The following is a 14,680-nucleotide window of genomic DNA, read 5'->3' as shown; positions in this document are numbered from 1 at the left end:
CCCAACGCTGTTGGTATGAGGTGTTATCTAATACGGTGTTAACCCTTGTGGATGTGTTTGGCTCTCTGCTGACTTGGATTAGGATGTGGAATACTACAGTAGTTACAGGTGAGTCAGAGCCCCTACAAGCCATGTGACTTTGGGGGAATTATTTAATCTCCCAGGCCTCAGTTGCCTCATCTGTAAAATGAAGATAATAAAAGTAGCACACATTCCTAGAGTTGGTGGCAGTTATAGAAGCGGTATTAATGGCAACATCACAGGCAACAGTGGGAGCTTGGCGTCCTGGCTGAGCTCCCTGGGTGATGGTGGCAGACAGCACCCCATTGGTGCTGTTAGCCCCCCTCCCTTTTGGGGACAGCTTTATTGAGATAAAATTCTCATACCATACAACTGACCCATTTAAAGTGTATAATTTAGTGGCTTTCAGCATATTCATAGGGTTGTGCAACCACCACCACAGTCAATTTCAGAACATTTTCGTGACCGCCAAAAGCAAGAATTCTTTAGCCATCACCTACAAACCTCCCTCCTCCAGTTGGTCCCCAGCCCTCAGAAACCACAAATTTATTTTCTCTCCTTGTGGATTTGCCTGTTCCGTGTGGTCTTTGGTGATGGGCATCTTTCACTAGCATAATGGTTTCAAGGTTCATCCACTATCAGCCCTTTGGATGGCTTGTAGGGCGAGCTTGGTTCATTCCCCGTGGTGGCTGAGGAGCCCTGGGCATAAACCCTCACAGTGGCCTTGGCAGGGCTGGCCCATGGTCCTGAGTGCAGCTTCCACTGGAGCATTTCCTCTCCCCACCCTGTGTAGCATGTGGATTTTCTCCCTGCCATAGCACCTTGAAACTGGCTGAGGCTGGGTCTTGTAGGAAAATGTTGAACTTGCTTGTGGTTTATTCCCGTTACTTCCTCTGGCCTGGTCAGTGACTTGGGGGAAGGGTGGAAACTGTGCAAAGCCTTTACTGATCCCAGAGTCCCCCAGAGACTCTCTTTCCGGGAGGGGATGGGGAGAGAGGATAAAAGAATCTTTATTTGTTTTTAATGTTGACTAACTCCCCAGCCCCCTTACCAAGTTCTGGTGAAAGTTGCCGGGTTCCTGGTCAGCTTCTTCCCTCGAGAAGCAGGGTCATGGGACTTCTCTCTTGGGGACAGCTGATGGGGAAGTTGCCAGAGTGCTCTGGAGGAGGGTTCTGCATGTGGAGCCAGATTGTGTTTGTCTCCTCTAGCTAGAGCTGGACCACTGCACAACTGGTGAGTCTGTGAGGGGGTGTTGAGCTGCAAGTAATAAAATCACACCTGAAACTCTCCTAAACCGTATGGAAATGTATCATCTTACCTTCAATGCAGTTCCCATGCAGATAGCAAGAAATTATAATTTCTAAAACCTATCCCCCATTAAGGAACATTTGGGTTGTGTCCAACTTTTTTTTTCTTTTTTGCTATTGTAAACAGTGCTGCCCTAAACATGCATATACATTTTTTTGGGAATTGCGGCTACTATTTTTGGAGGATAAATTATTGAAGAGACATTGATGGGTAAGAGAATCTGGGGTTTATGTCGGGTAGGTCAGTCCACATTTAATCCATTCTCCTATTCCATCTGTATCTAAATCCTTACAATGAGAAGTGATGTTTACAATGAAGGCCCTCGTGGATTCCTGATGTTTGTGGAATCAATTCAAGAATATTGTTATTATCTTGCATTTTTTTCCAACCTTTGGTTGGGTATCAGGCTAAAATAATATTTAAAAACAAAAAATGCAACATAAAGGACTTTCTAAGCATAATATTTGGTATATTCTATACCCTTGAGTGTAGTTAGTGGTTTTGTTCAAGAGATTACGTGCTTCCCCGTTGGAAAGTACGGGATGAAAAGTCTTAACAATACCAAGTGTTGGTTAGACTATGGGGAAGTGGGAACGCGGTTATGCTGCTGGTGGAATTGTTACTTGGTTCAACCACTTGGGAAAAGAATTTAGCAATATTTAAATTACTAAGTTTAGTAATTTAATAAAGTTGAAAGTGTGCATATCCTGTGACCTAGTAGTTCCACTGCTAGGTGGATACCCTAGACTCAGGGTCTAGAGAAACTCTCCCAAATGCACACAGAAAGACATGTGCGAGGATTTTTATTGCTGTGTATTTATAAGAGTGAAAATTGGCATAACGGTCAGGACGGGATGGGTTACGCTACCAGAACAAACAGCCCTGAAGTTTTATTTCTTGCTTATACTCCCTGTCCTTTGGAAGGAATAGGGATCTCTGCTCATTGTAGGCAATTCGGGTCTGAGGCTGACAAAGGCTTCAGAGTGTTTGCACAGTCTCTCGGGCAGGGAAAGGGAGTGCAGCAGTGTCTGGCAGTGGCTATTATTATTATCATTATTATTATTTAAGTATATTTTTATTTTGAGAGTGAGAGAGTGAATGCAGCGGAGGGGCAGAGAGAGAGGAAGAGAGAATCCCAAGCAGGCTCCGCATCATCAGTGCAGAGCCCAAGGCAGGGCTTGAACCCATGAGCCATGAGATCATGACCCAAGCTGAAATCAAGAGGTGGATGCTTAACCGACTGAGCCACCCAGACACCCCAGTGGCAATTGAATACTTCTCTCCGTGGAACATTATTAAGCCACAAAAAGGAATGGAGCACTAATTCGTACTTCAGCGTGGATGAACCTGGAAAACAGTATGCTAATTGAAAGAAGCCAGACACAAGAGACCACGTAGTGTGTGATTCTACTAATATGAAATGCCCAGAGCAGACAAATCCAGAGAAACAGAAAGTAGATCAGTAGTCTCCAGAGGTTGGGGGTAAAGGGGAATGAGATGTGACTGCTAATGGTTATGCAGTTTCTTTTTGGGATGATGAAGGTATTCAGCAAGTAGGTAGTGGCGATGGTCACATAACTCTGCGAATGTACTAAAAATACTGAATTATACACTTTCAAATGGTGAATTTAATGGTATATGGATTATATACTTCAGTTTAAAAAAAAAATACATCTGCAAGCAACACATTTTACTGGCCAAAAAATCTGGTCACACCCAGCTTCAAGTTGTCGAGAGGAAACAAGGTCCTACTATGTGCCTGGGATGAGATATTCCAGAGACCTGGAATATTCTGTGAATTTCGACTGGAAATTTGGAATAACACAAATACAGGAGAAGAGGATAGATAAAGAAGTATGGTATGCAGGAGTCTTTCCTTACCTGGAGTTTCTCTTGCTGTGGATTCAGTTACTTGAAGTTAACTGTAGGAGATGGAGATGATCCTCCTTCCGACATAAGATCAGAAGGTCAGTAAGTATTGTAACATCACGTCACAATGAGTACCTCATTCACCTCACTTCATCTCACCATGTAAGCATTTTCTCATCTCACATCATGAGAAGAAGGGTGAGTACAGTACAATAAGATATTTTCAGAGAGAGACCACATTCACATAACTTTTACAGGCGAACCTTGGAGATATTGTAGGTTTGGTTCCAGACCACAGCAATAAGCAAAGATCTCAATAAAGTGAGTCAAATGAATGTTTGGGTTTTCCAGTGCGTGTAAAAGTTACATTGACATTATATTGTAGTCTATTAAGTGTGCAATAGCATTATGTCTAAAAAAAAAAAAACCAATGTATGTACCTTAATTTAAAAATATTGCTAAAAAATGCTAAACATCATCCAAGCTTTTAGCGAGCATAATCACTGATCACAGATAATATCACATAACAAATTTAATAATAATAATAATATAATAATAATAATAATGAAAAGTTTAAAATATTGTGAGAATTACCAAAATGTGACACAGAGACATGAAGTGAGCAAATGCTATTGGAAGGCTCCAGGCCCTGAGCTGTCAGCACAGAGCCCGACGCGGGTCTCAAACTCATGAACCATGATATGACCTGAACTGAAGTCAGACGCTTAGCCGACTAAGCCACCCAGACATCCCCTAAAAATTTTCCAAGTAAAAACACAATAACACAATTTCAAAATTTAAAAAGTAACTTAGTAAAAATTAAAAATATAAAAAGACAGCTCAGGACCAGGTGTCTTGGTTCTTTGTTACAGACGTCTGGCCTAATTCTGAATTTGGAAAGGTTTCAAAAAAGGCAGGAGCATCTGAGCGTAGGTTTGATTACAGCACAGAATTTGATTGAGTGACCCTTGACATAGCAGAGGTGGTAATTAGATGCAAATTCACCCTTTGAGTGAGCCCCAACTGGGAATGGAGCTTACCTGTTCAATGCCTTGGTGGAGTTTATTGTACATTAGGAAGACTGTAGCGTCAAGAGGGTTCTGGTTGCTTCCTTTGGAGTAGACCTCACTGCTGCTGCACCTGGCTTTCTTCACACTACTTCAGCCACCATTCCAGCCCAGGCCTTCAGCCCTGGACCCTAGGAGCTCCCAAATGGCTTATAGTCCCAACTCCTAATCATCCTGGCCCGTGCCACAGTTAACATCTCTTGGTATTGCTTTGGTTGGGTCACTTTCTTGTTTAAAAACCCTCAGTGGCGGGATGTCTGGGTGGCTCAGTCCGACTTAGGCTCAGATCGTGATCTCACGGTTCGTGGGTTTGAGCCCCGCATCAGGCTCTGCGCTGAGAGCTCAGAGCCTGGAGCCTGCTTCAGATTCTGTGTCTCCTCCTCTCTCTGCCCCTGCCCTGCTCATGCTGCCTCTCTCTCTGTGTGTCAAAAATAAACATTAAAAAAAATTATTAAAAAAAAAAAACCCTCAGTGGCTCCATATTGCTTGACAAATTAGCCTCTGCTAGGAAATTAGGGCTTCAGTGGGATGGAAGGACTGGATGGGGTAGTGGGGATTAACACCAAGACTGAGTCCTTGTCCTTGTAGAACCACAGGGTAAGAGAGAGGCCCCCACATGGGTGGCTAAATAGTATGATGTGAATTCTCTGTGGAGATACAAAAGCAGATGTGTGCATGAGTGAATGTGCATGTGTATGCACCCGTGAGCATGTGTTTGTCTGTTTTAATGGATGGCTTACTATGTGCCTGGCACTGTTGAGTGCTTTTTGAAAACTGTCTCATTTAGTCCCTACAACCACTGTGTGAAGTAGATATTAACTCATCCCCATCAAACCAAAGAAGAAAGAGTCTTAGCCAGGGTGTTAGAACCCGCGATTGGTGGGGCGGGAGTCAGAGCTAGGCACCCTTGTCTTCCGGGCTTGTGCTCTTAATCCTTGGGGTACTAAAGGAGGAAGGAGGGAAAGACAAGGTCTCCCTGGGGAGGCAGCGATAGAGCAGGTGACAGCTGATGGGGAGCAGAGAGGAGCCCCAGTGTGGGAACTTGGGGCATGGGGAGAGACTGGGGTATGAGTAAAGCTGGGCTGAGGTACAGGGCTGGAATGTCCTGCTGCGAGTTCAGACTTCCCTGCAAGCACGTGGAGGCCCTGGAGGTGTTGCTTGACATGACCCAGGGTGTGTTTAAAGATGCAGCCCCACACGAGGTGCAACGGATCGATTAGACTCCAGAGACGGGAGAAACCTGGAAGACCAGTTGGGAGGCGATGCCAGTGCGGTGCAGCCTCGGCTGACGTGTGGCTCAGGTTCTCAACTCAGCAAGGAGGGTCAAAATTACCTTGGAACGTCTCTTAAATTGCCCATCCAGTTCAGTGTCAAGGGCGCTTTGTACGCGAATCTGTGTAGCATGAGAACCACCAAACTGGCATAAAAGAGAAATAAAAGACAAGTCAGTGTCGGTGTCTGGCGTCCAGACCAGTCCACCTGCAGTGTAACGGGAGGATGGGGTGCTAGCTGTGTGGCTGCTTTCAAGACCTACTCCGTTATGCTCCAAGATTAAGCCTCTGTAACCTGCAGCCTCACTAGGGGATTTGTAGTCAGGAGGATGGACCCAGAGAGTGAAGTTAGCACCAGAAGGATGTGATTCCACTGCAGCTACAAGGGGAAATTTGGCTCCCTGGTGCTTGTCTGTGCTGGTTTTCCGCTACTTCTTATCATCTCTGTTACCTCCTTCGACAACCCTTTCCTACTTCCCAAAGATGTTTTCCCAAGCTCTGTCCAATAACCCATCTTTGTGCTTCCATTTCTTCTCTCTGAGCTCTGGTTCTGGACCTTCTTTTCCACTTAATCTCTGACCACTGGGCAGACTTGTGTCTCTAGCAGGAACTTCTGTCCCCAGCCAGCCAGCATCTTCTCACTAAGGGCAGTTCCTCCCTCCCTCCCCACTTTCCTCTACTCCCTGACTCCCTGGTATTTAAATTAACAGCACTACCATTTTTTCGAGTCGCTAGAGTCAAAACCCAGGAGTGACTTTTGACTTCTCCTCCCCCTGATGTTCATTTGTATTGTGTGTTCTGTTGATGGGTGGTTTCCACATCTGCTGGGAAGCTGGCGATGAAATCCCTCCTTAGGGCTCGCCTGCCCTAAGCCTGGAGGCTGATTCCATATTCAGTGAGCTTGGCATGGGAGTGGGACCCAAAGTTCATGTCTTTTTCAAAGCTTTCCAAGAGCTTCTGAAGATGAGCCCAGTGCTGGGGGGTGAGTGCCCAGCGCCTGCTTCCGCCCAGTCTCGTGGGTCCATTAGGTTGTCATCTCCACTTTGCACCCCTCTCCCCATCACAACAATCCCAGGCCATGTGGCAGCCTAGATGGGCTTCTGCAGGGCACTGCAGACAGCCTGGACCAGAGCAATCACCTTTGGGTCACTCAGCGTCTCTCTCTGCACCTTTTCCCTGGCAGTTTTTACTGCCTGGGACATGTTCCTCACGTGTTAAAACCCCTCACGGCTCATCTCAGATGTGTCTTATAAAGGGCCTTCCAGACCCATCGGAGGCAGACAGGCTTCCTCCACTCCTACCTTGTAATAATTATTGGTGTATGTGTTTGTTTGGCAAGGTTAATTGAGCAGGCATGTGTGAGGCACCGTCCCAGACATGCGGGATGAGGAGAGGATAGCCAGGGTCCTCTTCTTGAGTCCCAGGCAACTTACTAGATGACAAGCTCCTTAAGACCAGGGCTGTGGTGGACCTTGAGTGTTACACTCCATCAGTGTTTGCTGATCTTGCCCTGTCTGTGTCCTTTCCCTCCCCAAAGAGTACATCCCATGCTAGTTTTTCAGATTCCAGGTGTAGCAAGTTAATTTCATCATATTTTTCAATTTGTGACATATTATCGCTATTGCAAAGCCCATCTCCTGTTTTATTTTTATTTTTCTCCTTCATCCCTAATCCCCACTCCTATCTTTTTTCCCCCTTATACATCCATCCAGCCTGTTTAATATAAACCCGTGTATCCTTAGAAAATAGGTTGTGTTGGTTGTGTCTGTGGTTTGTAATCTACATGTGTATTGTGCCGTTGATTTTATTTGATAAATTCCCTTTTTACTCCATACTATGATTATGAGATCTGTTTCCATTGTTGTATGCCTCTGCTGTATTGCTTCTGACTGCTGCCTAGTGTTCCGTGCTTGCCTCTACCACATGTTACTTATTTGCTTCCCCTCTTAATGGACACTGAGGTTGCCTCCAACACTCCCCAGTGCAGGCATTGCTGCAGCCCTTACAAATGACAGACACTTCCCCAGCGTGTGTACCCAGGAGTGGGATTGCTAGAGCACAGGGTAGGCACACACAGACTGAGTTTAAGCAAATACTACCATATTGCTTCCAGAACATCTATACCGTTTATACACCTACCAGCAATGAACCAGGGTTCTCATCCTTCTACCACCCTCATCAACACTTGGTATTATCCAGAAGTCTTAGTCATTTCCCTTTATCCCTTCCGGAGAGGACCTTCGAGGCTGTTGACGCTTCTCTCCAAGGACCCGTCCAACCTAAGCTGGAAGACAGTGAATATTAATGTCTTTGTATTATTCCTTCCTGGCCTGGCTTCCTTGACTGGAATGAAAGTTCTTTTTATAATTCCCTACCCAGTTCTCACTAATGGGACTGGAAACCTAAAACCTTCCTTCATTATCTTAAGAACTCAGCTAGCTTTTCAAAACTAAACCTCCTTTGTTTTTCAACTTAATCTGAAGTAAGCCCCTCTTATCTTGTTTTCCCCCCTTTGCTCAAGCCTCGAACCCTCACTGGCCATTCTTGTGTTTTACTCCAGGAATGGCCCTTGAAAGGCATTACTTCACCTGCATCTGCAGTTGGGGCTGGGGCTGCAGACCTTCCCCGGATGTTACGCCCATCACAGAAGCCAGGTTTGGGATTTAGCTCTGTTTAAATTGTGGCCTGTAGCCTTGTTGGCAAACGGAAATAAGTTGGGCTTGTTTGCTGGGGATAATTATAGGAAAAAGCATCCAATGTAATACTATCCAAATTTTGGCTTGAACTGTTCAACTGCTAATGAATCATAACTATTCCATGACACCTATGCTGTGGGATGGACTGTTACTGAAGTCCTACACCTTGCCTCGTTCCAGCATGGCATAAACGTGGCTTGAGGTCCTATGTTAGATTCATGTTACCTGTTTGCTTGACTTCTCCAATTCCACTGTGAGCTCTGGGAGGGCAGCAATGAGGGCCTTCCTTGTCTTTCTTCTTGGTGGGGTCTGTCCCCCCTCTCCACCCTCCCCTGCCTTCCTCCACGGAGCTTTGCACTTAGCAGGTGCTCAGTAAATACTTGTTGGGGGGCTGACACAGGATTACATGTTAATCCATCATCTTCAAAGGCTAGAACCAGACCTATTTAAAAAAACAAACAATCCTTCCTTTTAAAAGTGGCATTACCTTCTTACCCTCACATGTGTTCATTTTAGTCTCATTTATTGCTTTTCGGGATGGGGGTTCTTGGGAGAGTAACCCGGAGACCCTCTTTAACTTAAAAGAGGCATAATAAATTATGCCCTTTAGAGAAGACTGGTTGCCTGTGTGTGTCCCAGAAGTGGGTTGGGAGCACAGCATTCTAGATGGTTCCTCTGCTCTCCCCCTACCCCCACCTACAGGGCTGGCTGCCCATAGCCATGTGTGGTATCCTACAGATCGCCATTAAATAAACAGTTCCTTGAAAACACAACATAAGAAAAAAAGTACTGTCTATGTATTGTATCAAGAGAGCTAAATATTATGGAAAAGGCCAAATATTTCCACTGTGTTAAGAAAATAAGAACCCGGCAGCATGGAACTTCCCACTCAGTGGGCAAAAGATGTGGTGGAGACTTCAAAAGGGGGAAGAACTATCTAGACAGCATGAGCTGTAACGGGTGACTGCACCACTGAGGAAAGAAAGTGCGTGTGTATTCCATATGCGGCGGCAGATGCTGTGACGGCACCCTTCACCTGGGAAGTAAATTAATGCACGGGTATATGCATGGCTCACCCAAGCAACGGTCCAACTGTGACTTGGGCTGGTGGGGAGCTGGGGACGGGTGAGGAAGTGCAGGGCAGAAACACTCTTTGTTCTCACAAGACCCAACAGGCAGAGTCGCAGGAAGAGACACTTCATCCTCTGCCTTAAATGAAGATAGACACTTGCATTGAATAGCCCAGTGGCTGCAGCAGTGGCCCTGCCCTTGGGCTCCGGGCAGCCTCTCAGCCCGGAAGGGGCCCCCTGCCCCTGAAGTGGAATATCTGAGTGATGAGATGCATTCTGGCTTCTCCAACCTACCTCTCTTGGCCAGGTTGAGCTCTCGAAGCTGGGAAAGCTGGAAGGCCAGGCAGCCTGACTTTAATTGGAGACCAGGAATCATCTTGCTTTTATTAAAATGTTAGGCTGGGTTATCTCAGGGCCTCCCCCCAGGGAGGGCGATGCTTCAAAGCTGACCAAGTTCTGAGCTGCTGGCCTGCCGGCTTTAATGAGCTGGGGGAAGCTCGTTTGAGGAGTGGCAGTAAAATCGCTCACCGGACTTGCAACGTGAGAATGTTGTTCTTAGACCTGAGAATGTTGTCCATGAATCATCAGGAAGAACTCCCAGGTGTGGAGAATGGCCTCTTGTTCCTTCAGCGGACTTGGGACCTGGTGCTGTCCCTACCTCGCTAGCTCTCTGTCCTTAGCACTAACTTCCCCTCGCTACTTACTGTGACTACCTAGGTGAGGAGGTATCAGCCTGGCTGCTCCCGTCTTACTCCAAATGGAGAAACAGAGGTCTGTAGCATCTTGTTAGGAAGACTGCCTTCCCTCACTCCCCAAAGAATTGCTAGTGCCCTTGTGCACTCTGCGGGGCCCAGCCAGGGTGGTGACCATGGTCTCTAGCATGTGTTGAATTCTTTGCCAGGGACTGTGCAAAAACTCTGTACGCATAAGCCTTCACTTAAGCCTCACACCAGACCCTCTACAACACAGGACTGTTACCATCCACTCTTGTTATCTGCATTTTACAGACGAGAAAACAGAGGCTCCAGTGGGCACAGGAATATTTGCCCACGGTCACATGAGACAGTGTGTGACAGACCTAGACCTAGAATTCAGTCCTGGGCCCATGCTTTTCCACACTGCCCTCTCTCTCCAAGGACTATGCAGAGGTGACCCTCAAAAACCTCACAGTTTAGGATTAAAGAGAACACTTCCTCGTGTGGAAAGATAATTCTCAGGTCCCGCAGAATTAGGTACCAGAAAATCTGTGTGCCAGGCTCTATGCTACAGGCTTTGTATCCATGACCCCTTTCAGTTTTCATAGCAACTCTGTGAGGTTCATTTTACAAATACAGGACTGAGGCTCAGATTGGTTATGTTGCTTGCCCAGCACCACGCAGCTTATGTATAGGTGGTGAAGCTGGGCTGGAACTCACATGTCTAATTCCAAAGCACATTGTCTTTGCCCACTCCCACCATAGAGGCTCCATTTTAGTAGAGTGGTCAGGAGGGAAGGGCCTTGAAGGGGGGTAAGAGGTGAGAAGGGAGATAGGAAGCAGTGAGCATTCTGGACTGGGGGAAGCAGAAGATGAGGGCCCAAGGAACTGCAGGCATTCTGTCCGCCCCTCCCCTCAGTAAGTGAGTGAGTGGCCCAGGCTTCATTTGCCACTGCCCCAAAGCCATCACTTTCATGATACAGCTGATGACATATAGTAGCTGCTGAGGGCCAAGTTTCCTTGGTTCTAGGGAGATGATGCCCCCTTCCTGCCCCTCCTCCACCCGCAGCCCCCTGGGTAATTCATTAGATGTGGTCATCTGCAATGGGTGTGGACCTGTCAGGATGACAGATTAGCCACAGGACATCTTTGGAAGGAACAGGATTCATCCCTTGGTCACTTCTGCACTCTCCGCTTCTCCCTACCTCCTGCCCCCCAGCCTCCTCTGAGCAGCATCTCCTGGTTACCCAATGGTGACCATGCAAGCCCCTTGCGCTGGATCAGCTGTGCTGGCTTTGTGAAAAGCCTGCCAATGTCCTCTTTCTCAAGTGATCTTCTTTCATTCATGCAATGAAAAGGACCCACTGGGTGCCAAGCTCCATGTCAGGTGCTGCAGGTTCCTGAGTGAATCAAAACAATTCTATTCCTGGAGAGGAGATACTTACAGACTGGCTGGGACAACCGGCATTAACGAGGGTGGCCTGTAGCTATCGGCCTGAAATCAGGAACCGCCTGGAAAGGAACAGGATGCTCTGAAGCATGAACAGGAGGCAGCTCAGCAGATTTGGAAGGAGAGAGAAGGGTATTCCAGGCAGAAGGAGCAGCATTTGGCAAAGGCTCAGTGGTGGGAGGGAGCCAGGTGTTTTGGGATCTTTGCCACAACCCCATGAAGGCAGCTCCCTATTCTTATTGTGATATCATTTGATAGGTAGTTAGGGTGGGATGTAGGTATGCCCCTGTCTCCTGAACTTCGGGGCAGGGCCTGCTTTGTGGGTAGACTCTGGACAGAAGTGGGCCTGAGTTGCTGCTGGGTTCCAAAAAGTGGCTGGGGCCCCGGCAGGAATTGTGCTCACTAGAGGAAGAGATCCTGGGACTGGGGGCCAATTCCACCAAAATCCTGGGTCTTCTATCTATTTCCCAAGGTCAGCTGTGTTTCTGGTCTAATTACAGGGAGGATCTTGGGAGCCCACCGGCAGCCTGGGATTGAGCTCTGGGCTCAGCCCCCAGAAAGTACATCACCAAGTAGAGCCTTCTTTAAAAACACCTGAGAGGCAGCATGGTTGGAGTTCAACATACCTGGCCTTGCATCTGGGTTTCTATCTGTGACCGTAGGCAAGTCATGTGACCTCTGGGACCCAAGGTGCCCTTACTTGCCAAATGGGAGTGACAATATCACTGATGTGCCTTTATGCCTGAAATGCCCAGCCAGGAGTCTAGCACGTGGTGAGCCCCGAGCAAATGTAGGCCTCTTTATTAGCTGGATTTCATGAAACTCTAGGTGTGCAAAACAGGTCAGTTTATGATTTGTTTAATCTACAAGAGGATTTCTTGTTTTGTGAAAAAACTTTATGATTCTCTTGTATCGAGAGCTCCTCTTATACTTTGAAAAATAGAAGTGTTATATGCAACTGTGATTTACCCAGGAGCACTGTTGTTCTCCATACAGAAATAAGCTAAGCATGTCAGTGTTGACCCGAAGAAAAGTCTCTAGGCGTGTGCCACAGGGCTCTGTTCTCTGACCCTGACCAAAAATGTTTGTCAATGACTTGGAATTTTTGATGTCATCCTGCTCACATTTATAGGTGACACAGGAGGAAGGAGAGAGGGTGCTTCAGACAACAAGCCAACTTCCAAAACTACCTTGAAGACTGGACTTGAGTAGGCATCAGTATAATGGGTTTTTATCCAAGAAATCAGTGGTTCAAGTTCAGGCAGCAGGAGGTTGGTTTTCATGGAAGCAGGAGTGTGAGGTGTCTGGGTTTGGGTTGTGGGGCAGCTCAGTGGAAGTCAGCAGTATGAGGCACTCTCCACACACCGCGGGCATGCATCCACAGAGTTCACATTTCTTAGAACACGCTCACAGATGTTCAGGGTGTAGGAAGTTTAGAGGGAGGGGAGGTGGGCGGAGCCTACTTCCCTCTATGCTGTCGGCCGGCCCGTCTGCACCTGGAAGGGTAGGGCAGGCTCCGGTGCACACTGTGTCCGAGCAGGGTACCAGGAAGGCAGCCTGGATGGTGGGAGACCCAGGACTGGTCACAGGTAGCAGCAGGGGGAAGTAGGAAGGCTAGCCTGGAGCAGAGGAAGCACTGGGAGAGTGGGTGTGAAATGCCCTCCTTTAGGAGAGTTTGCTCTGTTCTCTGTGGCCCAGGGGCAGAGCTAGTGGGTATGGGCAGGGGTGCGCAGGAAGTAGATTCAGATCAACATAAGGAAGAATGTTCTGATGGTCAGATGCCCAGAGATTGAATGAATTGCCTTTCCTGTGACCTCCCCATCACCACTGGATATATGCAAGCATGGGGCAGGGCTCAGTGACCTTTTAGGTTCCTCTTTGGTTCTGAGAGTCTGGTTCTCTTGTTCTCTGGTTGGCCAACACTGGTCCTTTCCAATTGTGGTTGAAATTCAGAGAACATTGCTCTTGTTCCCTCAGTTCCTCTGTTGAGACTTCCATTCACGTTGAGGGGATATTGTCAGGGCCTGGGGGTGGGGACAGAGTGGCGGTCCCCCTACTAGCAGCCTGTTCTCAGCCTTGCTGAATGTTTGCTTGATACCCCAGACCTCCTCCAGAACCTGAGCGCTTGTAGGCCCAAAGTCACAGAGCCCACGGTGACTGAGCTAGACACAAAGCCCAGCCTCTGAGTTTAAATCACCTCCCCCTCCCAGCTGACCAGCCTGTATGTATGTGAGAAGCTAGGGTTGCCGGCAGCCAGGGCTGAGCTCTGGCCTGCCACAGCTTTCCTCCATTAAACCTCCCCCAGCCATGGGAAAGCCCAGAAAACAGAGAATGTTAAAAGTGGAGGGCGATGCCTGTGGCTATATCCCCACCCTGCCCTTTAACTTGTCTTCACATTTTAAAGACGAGGAAACTGAGGCCCAAAGGGGTGAGAGAAGTTGGTCACAGCCACTGACAGAACCAAACTCCACGCTTGCCCTCTCTCCCCTCAGCACTCAGAGAAACTGGATGTTTCCTCTGTCCTCTGCAGGATTCTGCAGAAGGACGAGGGCATGTGGTCCTGGAGGGTCAACGGGTGAGAGGTCGCCAAGGAGAGTGCCACATCGGGCATATTCCACAAGGTTTCAAGCTTTCAGAATAGCCTGACAAGCCTGTGAGTTTCTTCCGAGAGGCTGGGCAGTGGCCACCAGCTGGCAGAGGACAGCATGAGGGAGCACTCTTGGATGGGGGCATTGGGGTGTAGGTAGTGACATGTCTTTTCTCATCACTTCGGTAGTGAGTGAGGCCTTGGCACGCTGACTGGCCTTGCTTGGCTGTCCCAGCGGAGACCTGCCTCCACTACCTCCTTCCCTCAGCTCAGCCTCCCCTGCGGGTTCCTCTCTGCCTCCCTTTCCCCTGGGCTTCCCAGGCTCCCTCAGCTTTCCAGGAGTCAGGGAGGTATAATATAAGGCCCAAGGCTGTGCCACAAGCTGGAAAGAACACAGAGGTTGGAATCCAAGGCTACCACATCCTGGCTGTGTGACCTTAGGTGAGTCCCTTACCCTCTCAGAACCTTAGCATCGTCTTGTATAAAATGGAGGCACTCCTCGCGCCTGTGCACAGGGTTTGTGTCTGTGTTTTTCCCGGAGCTCATGTATGTGTGGCCGCCTCCAGCAGAGAGCCTGCTTGGAGTTTGCTAGGATGGCTTCTGTCCCTTCCTCAGGTGCCATGAAACTTGTGGTGCTCTGTGAGTT

The 14,680-nt window shown here is 47.9% G+C and overlaps 1 protein-coding gene across 4 annotated transcripts in view; it reads left to right on the top strand.

Annotated features, from left to right (window-relative positions):
- The window catches only part of SH3PXD2A (SH3 and PX domains 2A), a 242,693-nt gene that overhangs the window by 19,578 nt on the left and 208,435 nt on the right, over window positions 1-14,680 (top strand). Inside the window, exon 2 of one of the 4 annotated variants that reach the window (XM_086680775.1) lies at window positions 8,097-8,190. The exons of the other annotated variants lie outside the window; for them this stretch is intronic. The gene's annotated coding sequence lies outside the window, so the exon portion shown is untranslated. The remainder of the gene's footprint in view (window positions 1-8,096; window positions 8,191-14,680) is intronic. 4 annotated transcript variants of the gene reach the window in all.

Source organism: Puma concolor, chromosome D2 (assembly GCF_028749965.1).
Source record: "Puma concolor isolate L17-30 chromosome D2, mPumCon1.1.hap2, whole genome shotgun sequence".
Classification (NCBI taxonomy): Eukaryota; Metazoa; Chordata; class Mammalia; order Carnivora; family Felidae; genus Puma; species Puma concolor.
This window is presented reverse-complemented; position numbering and strand designations above follow the sequence as displayed.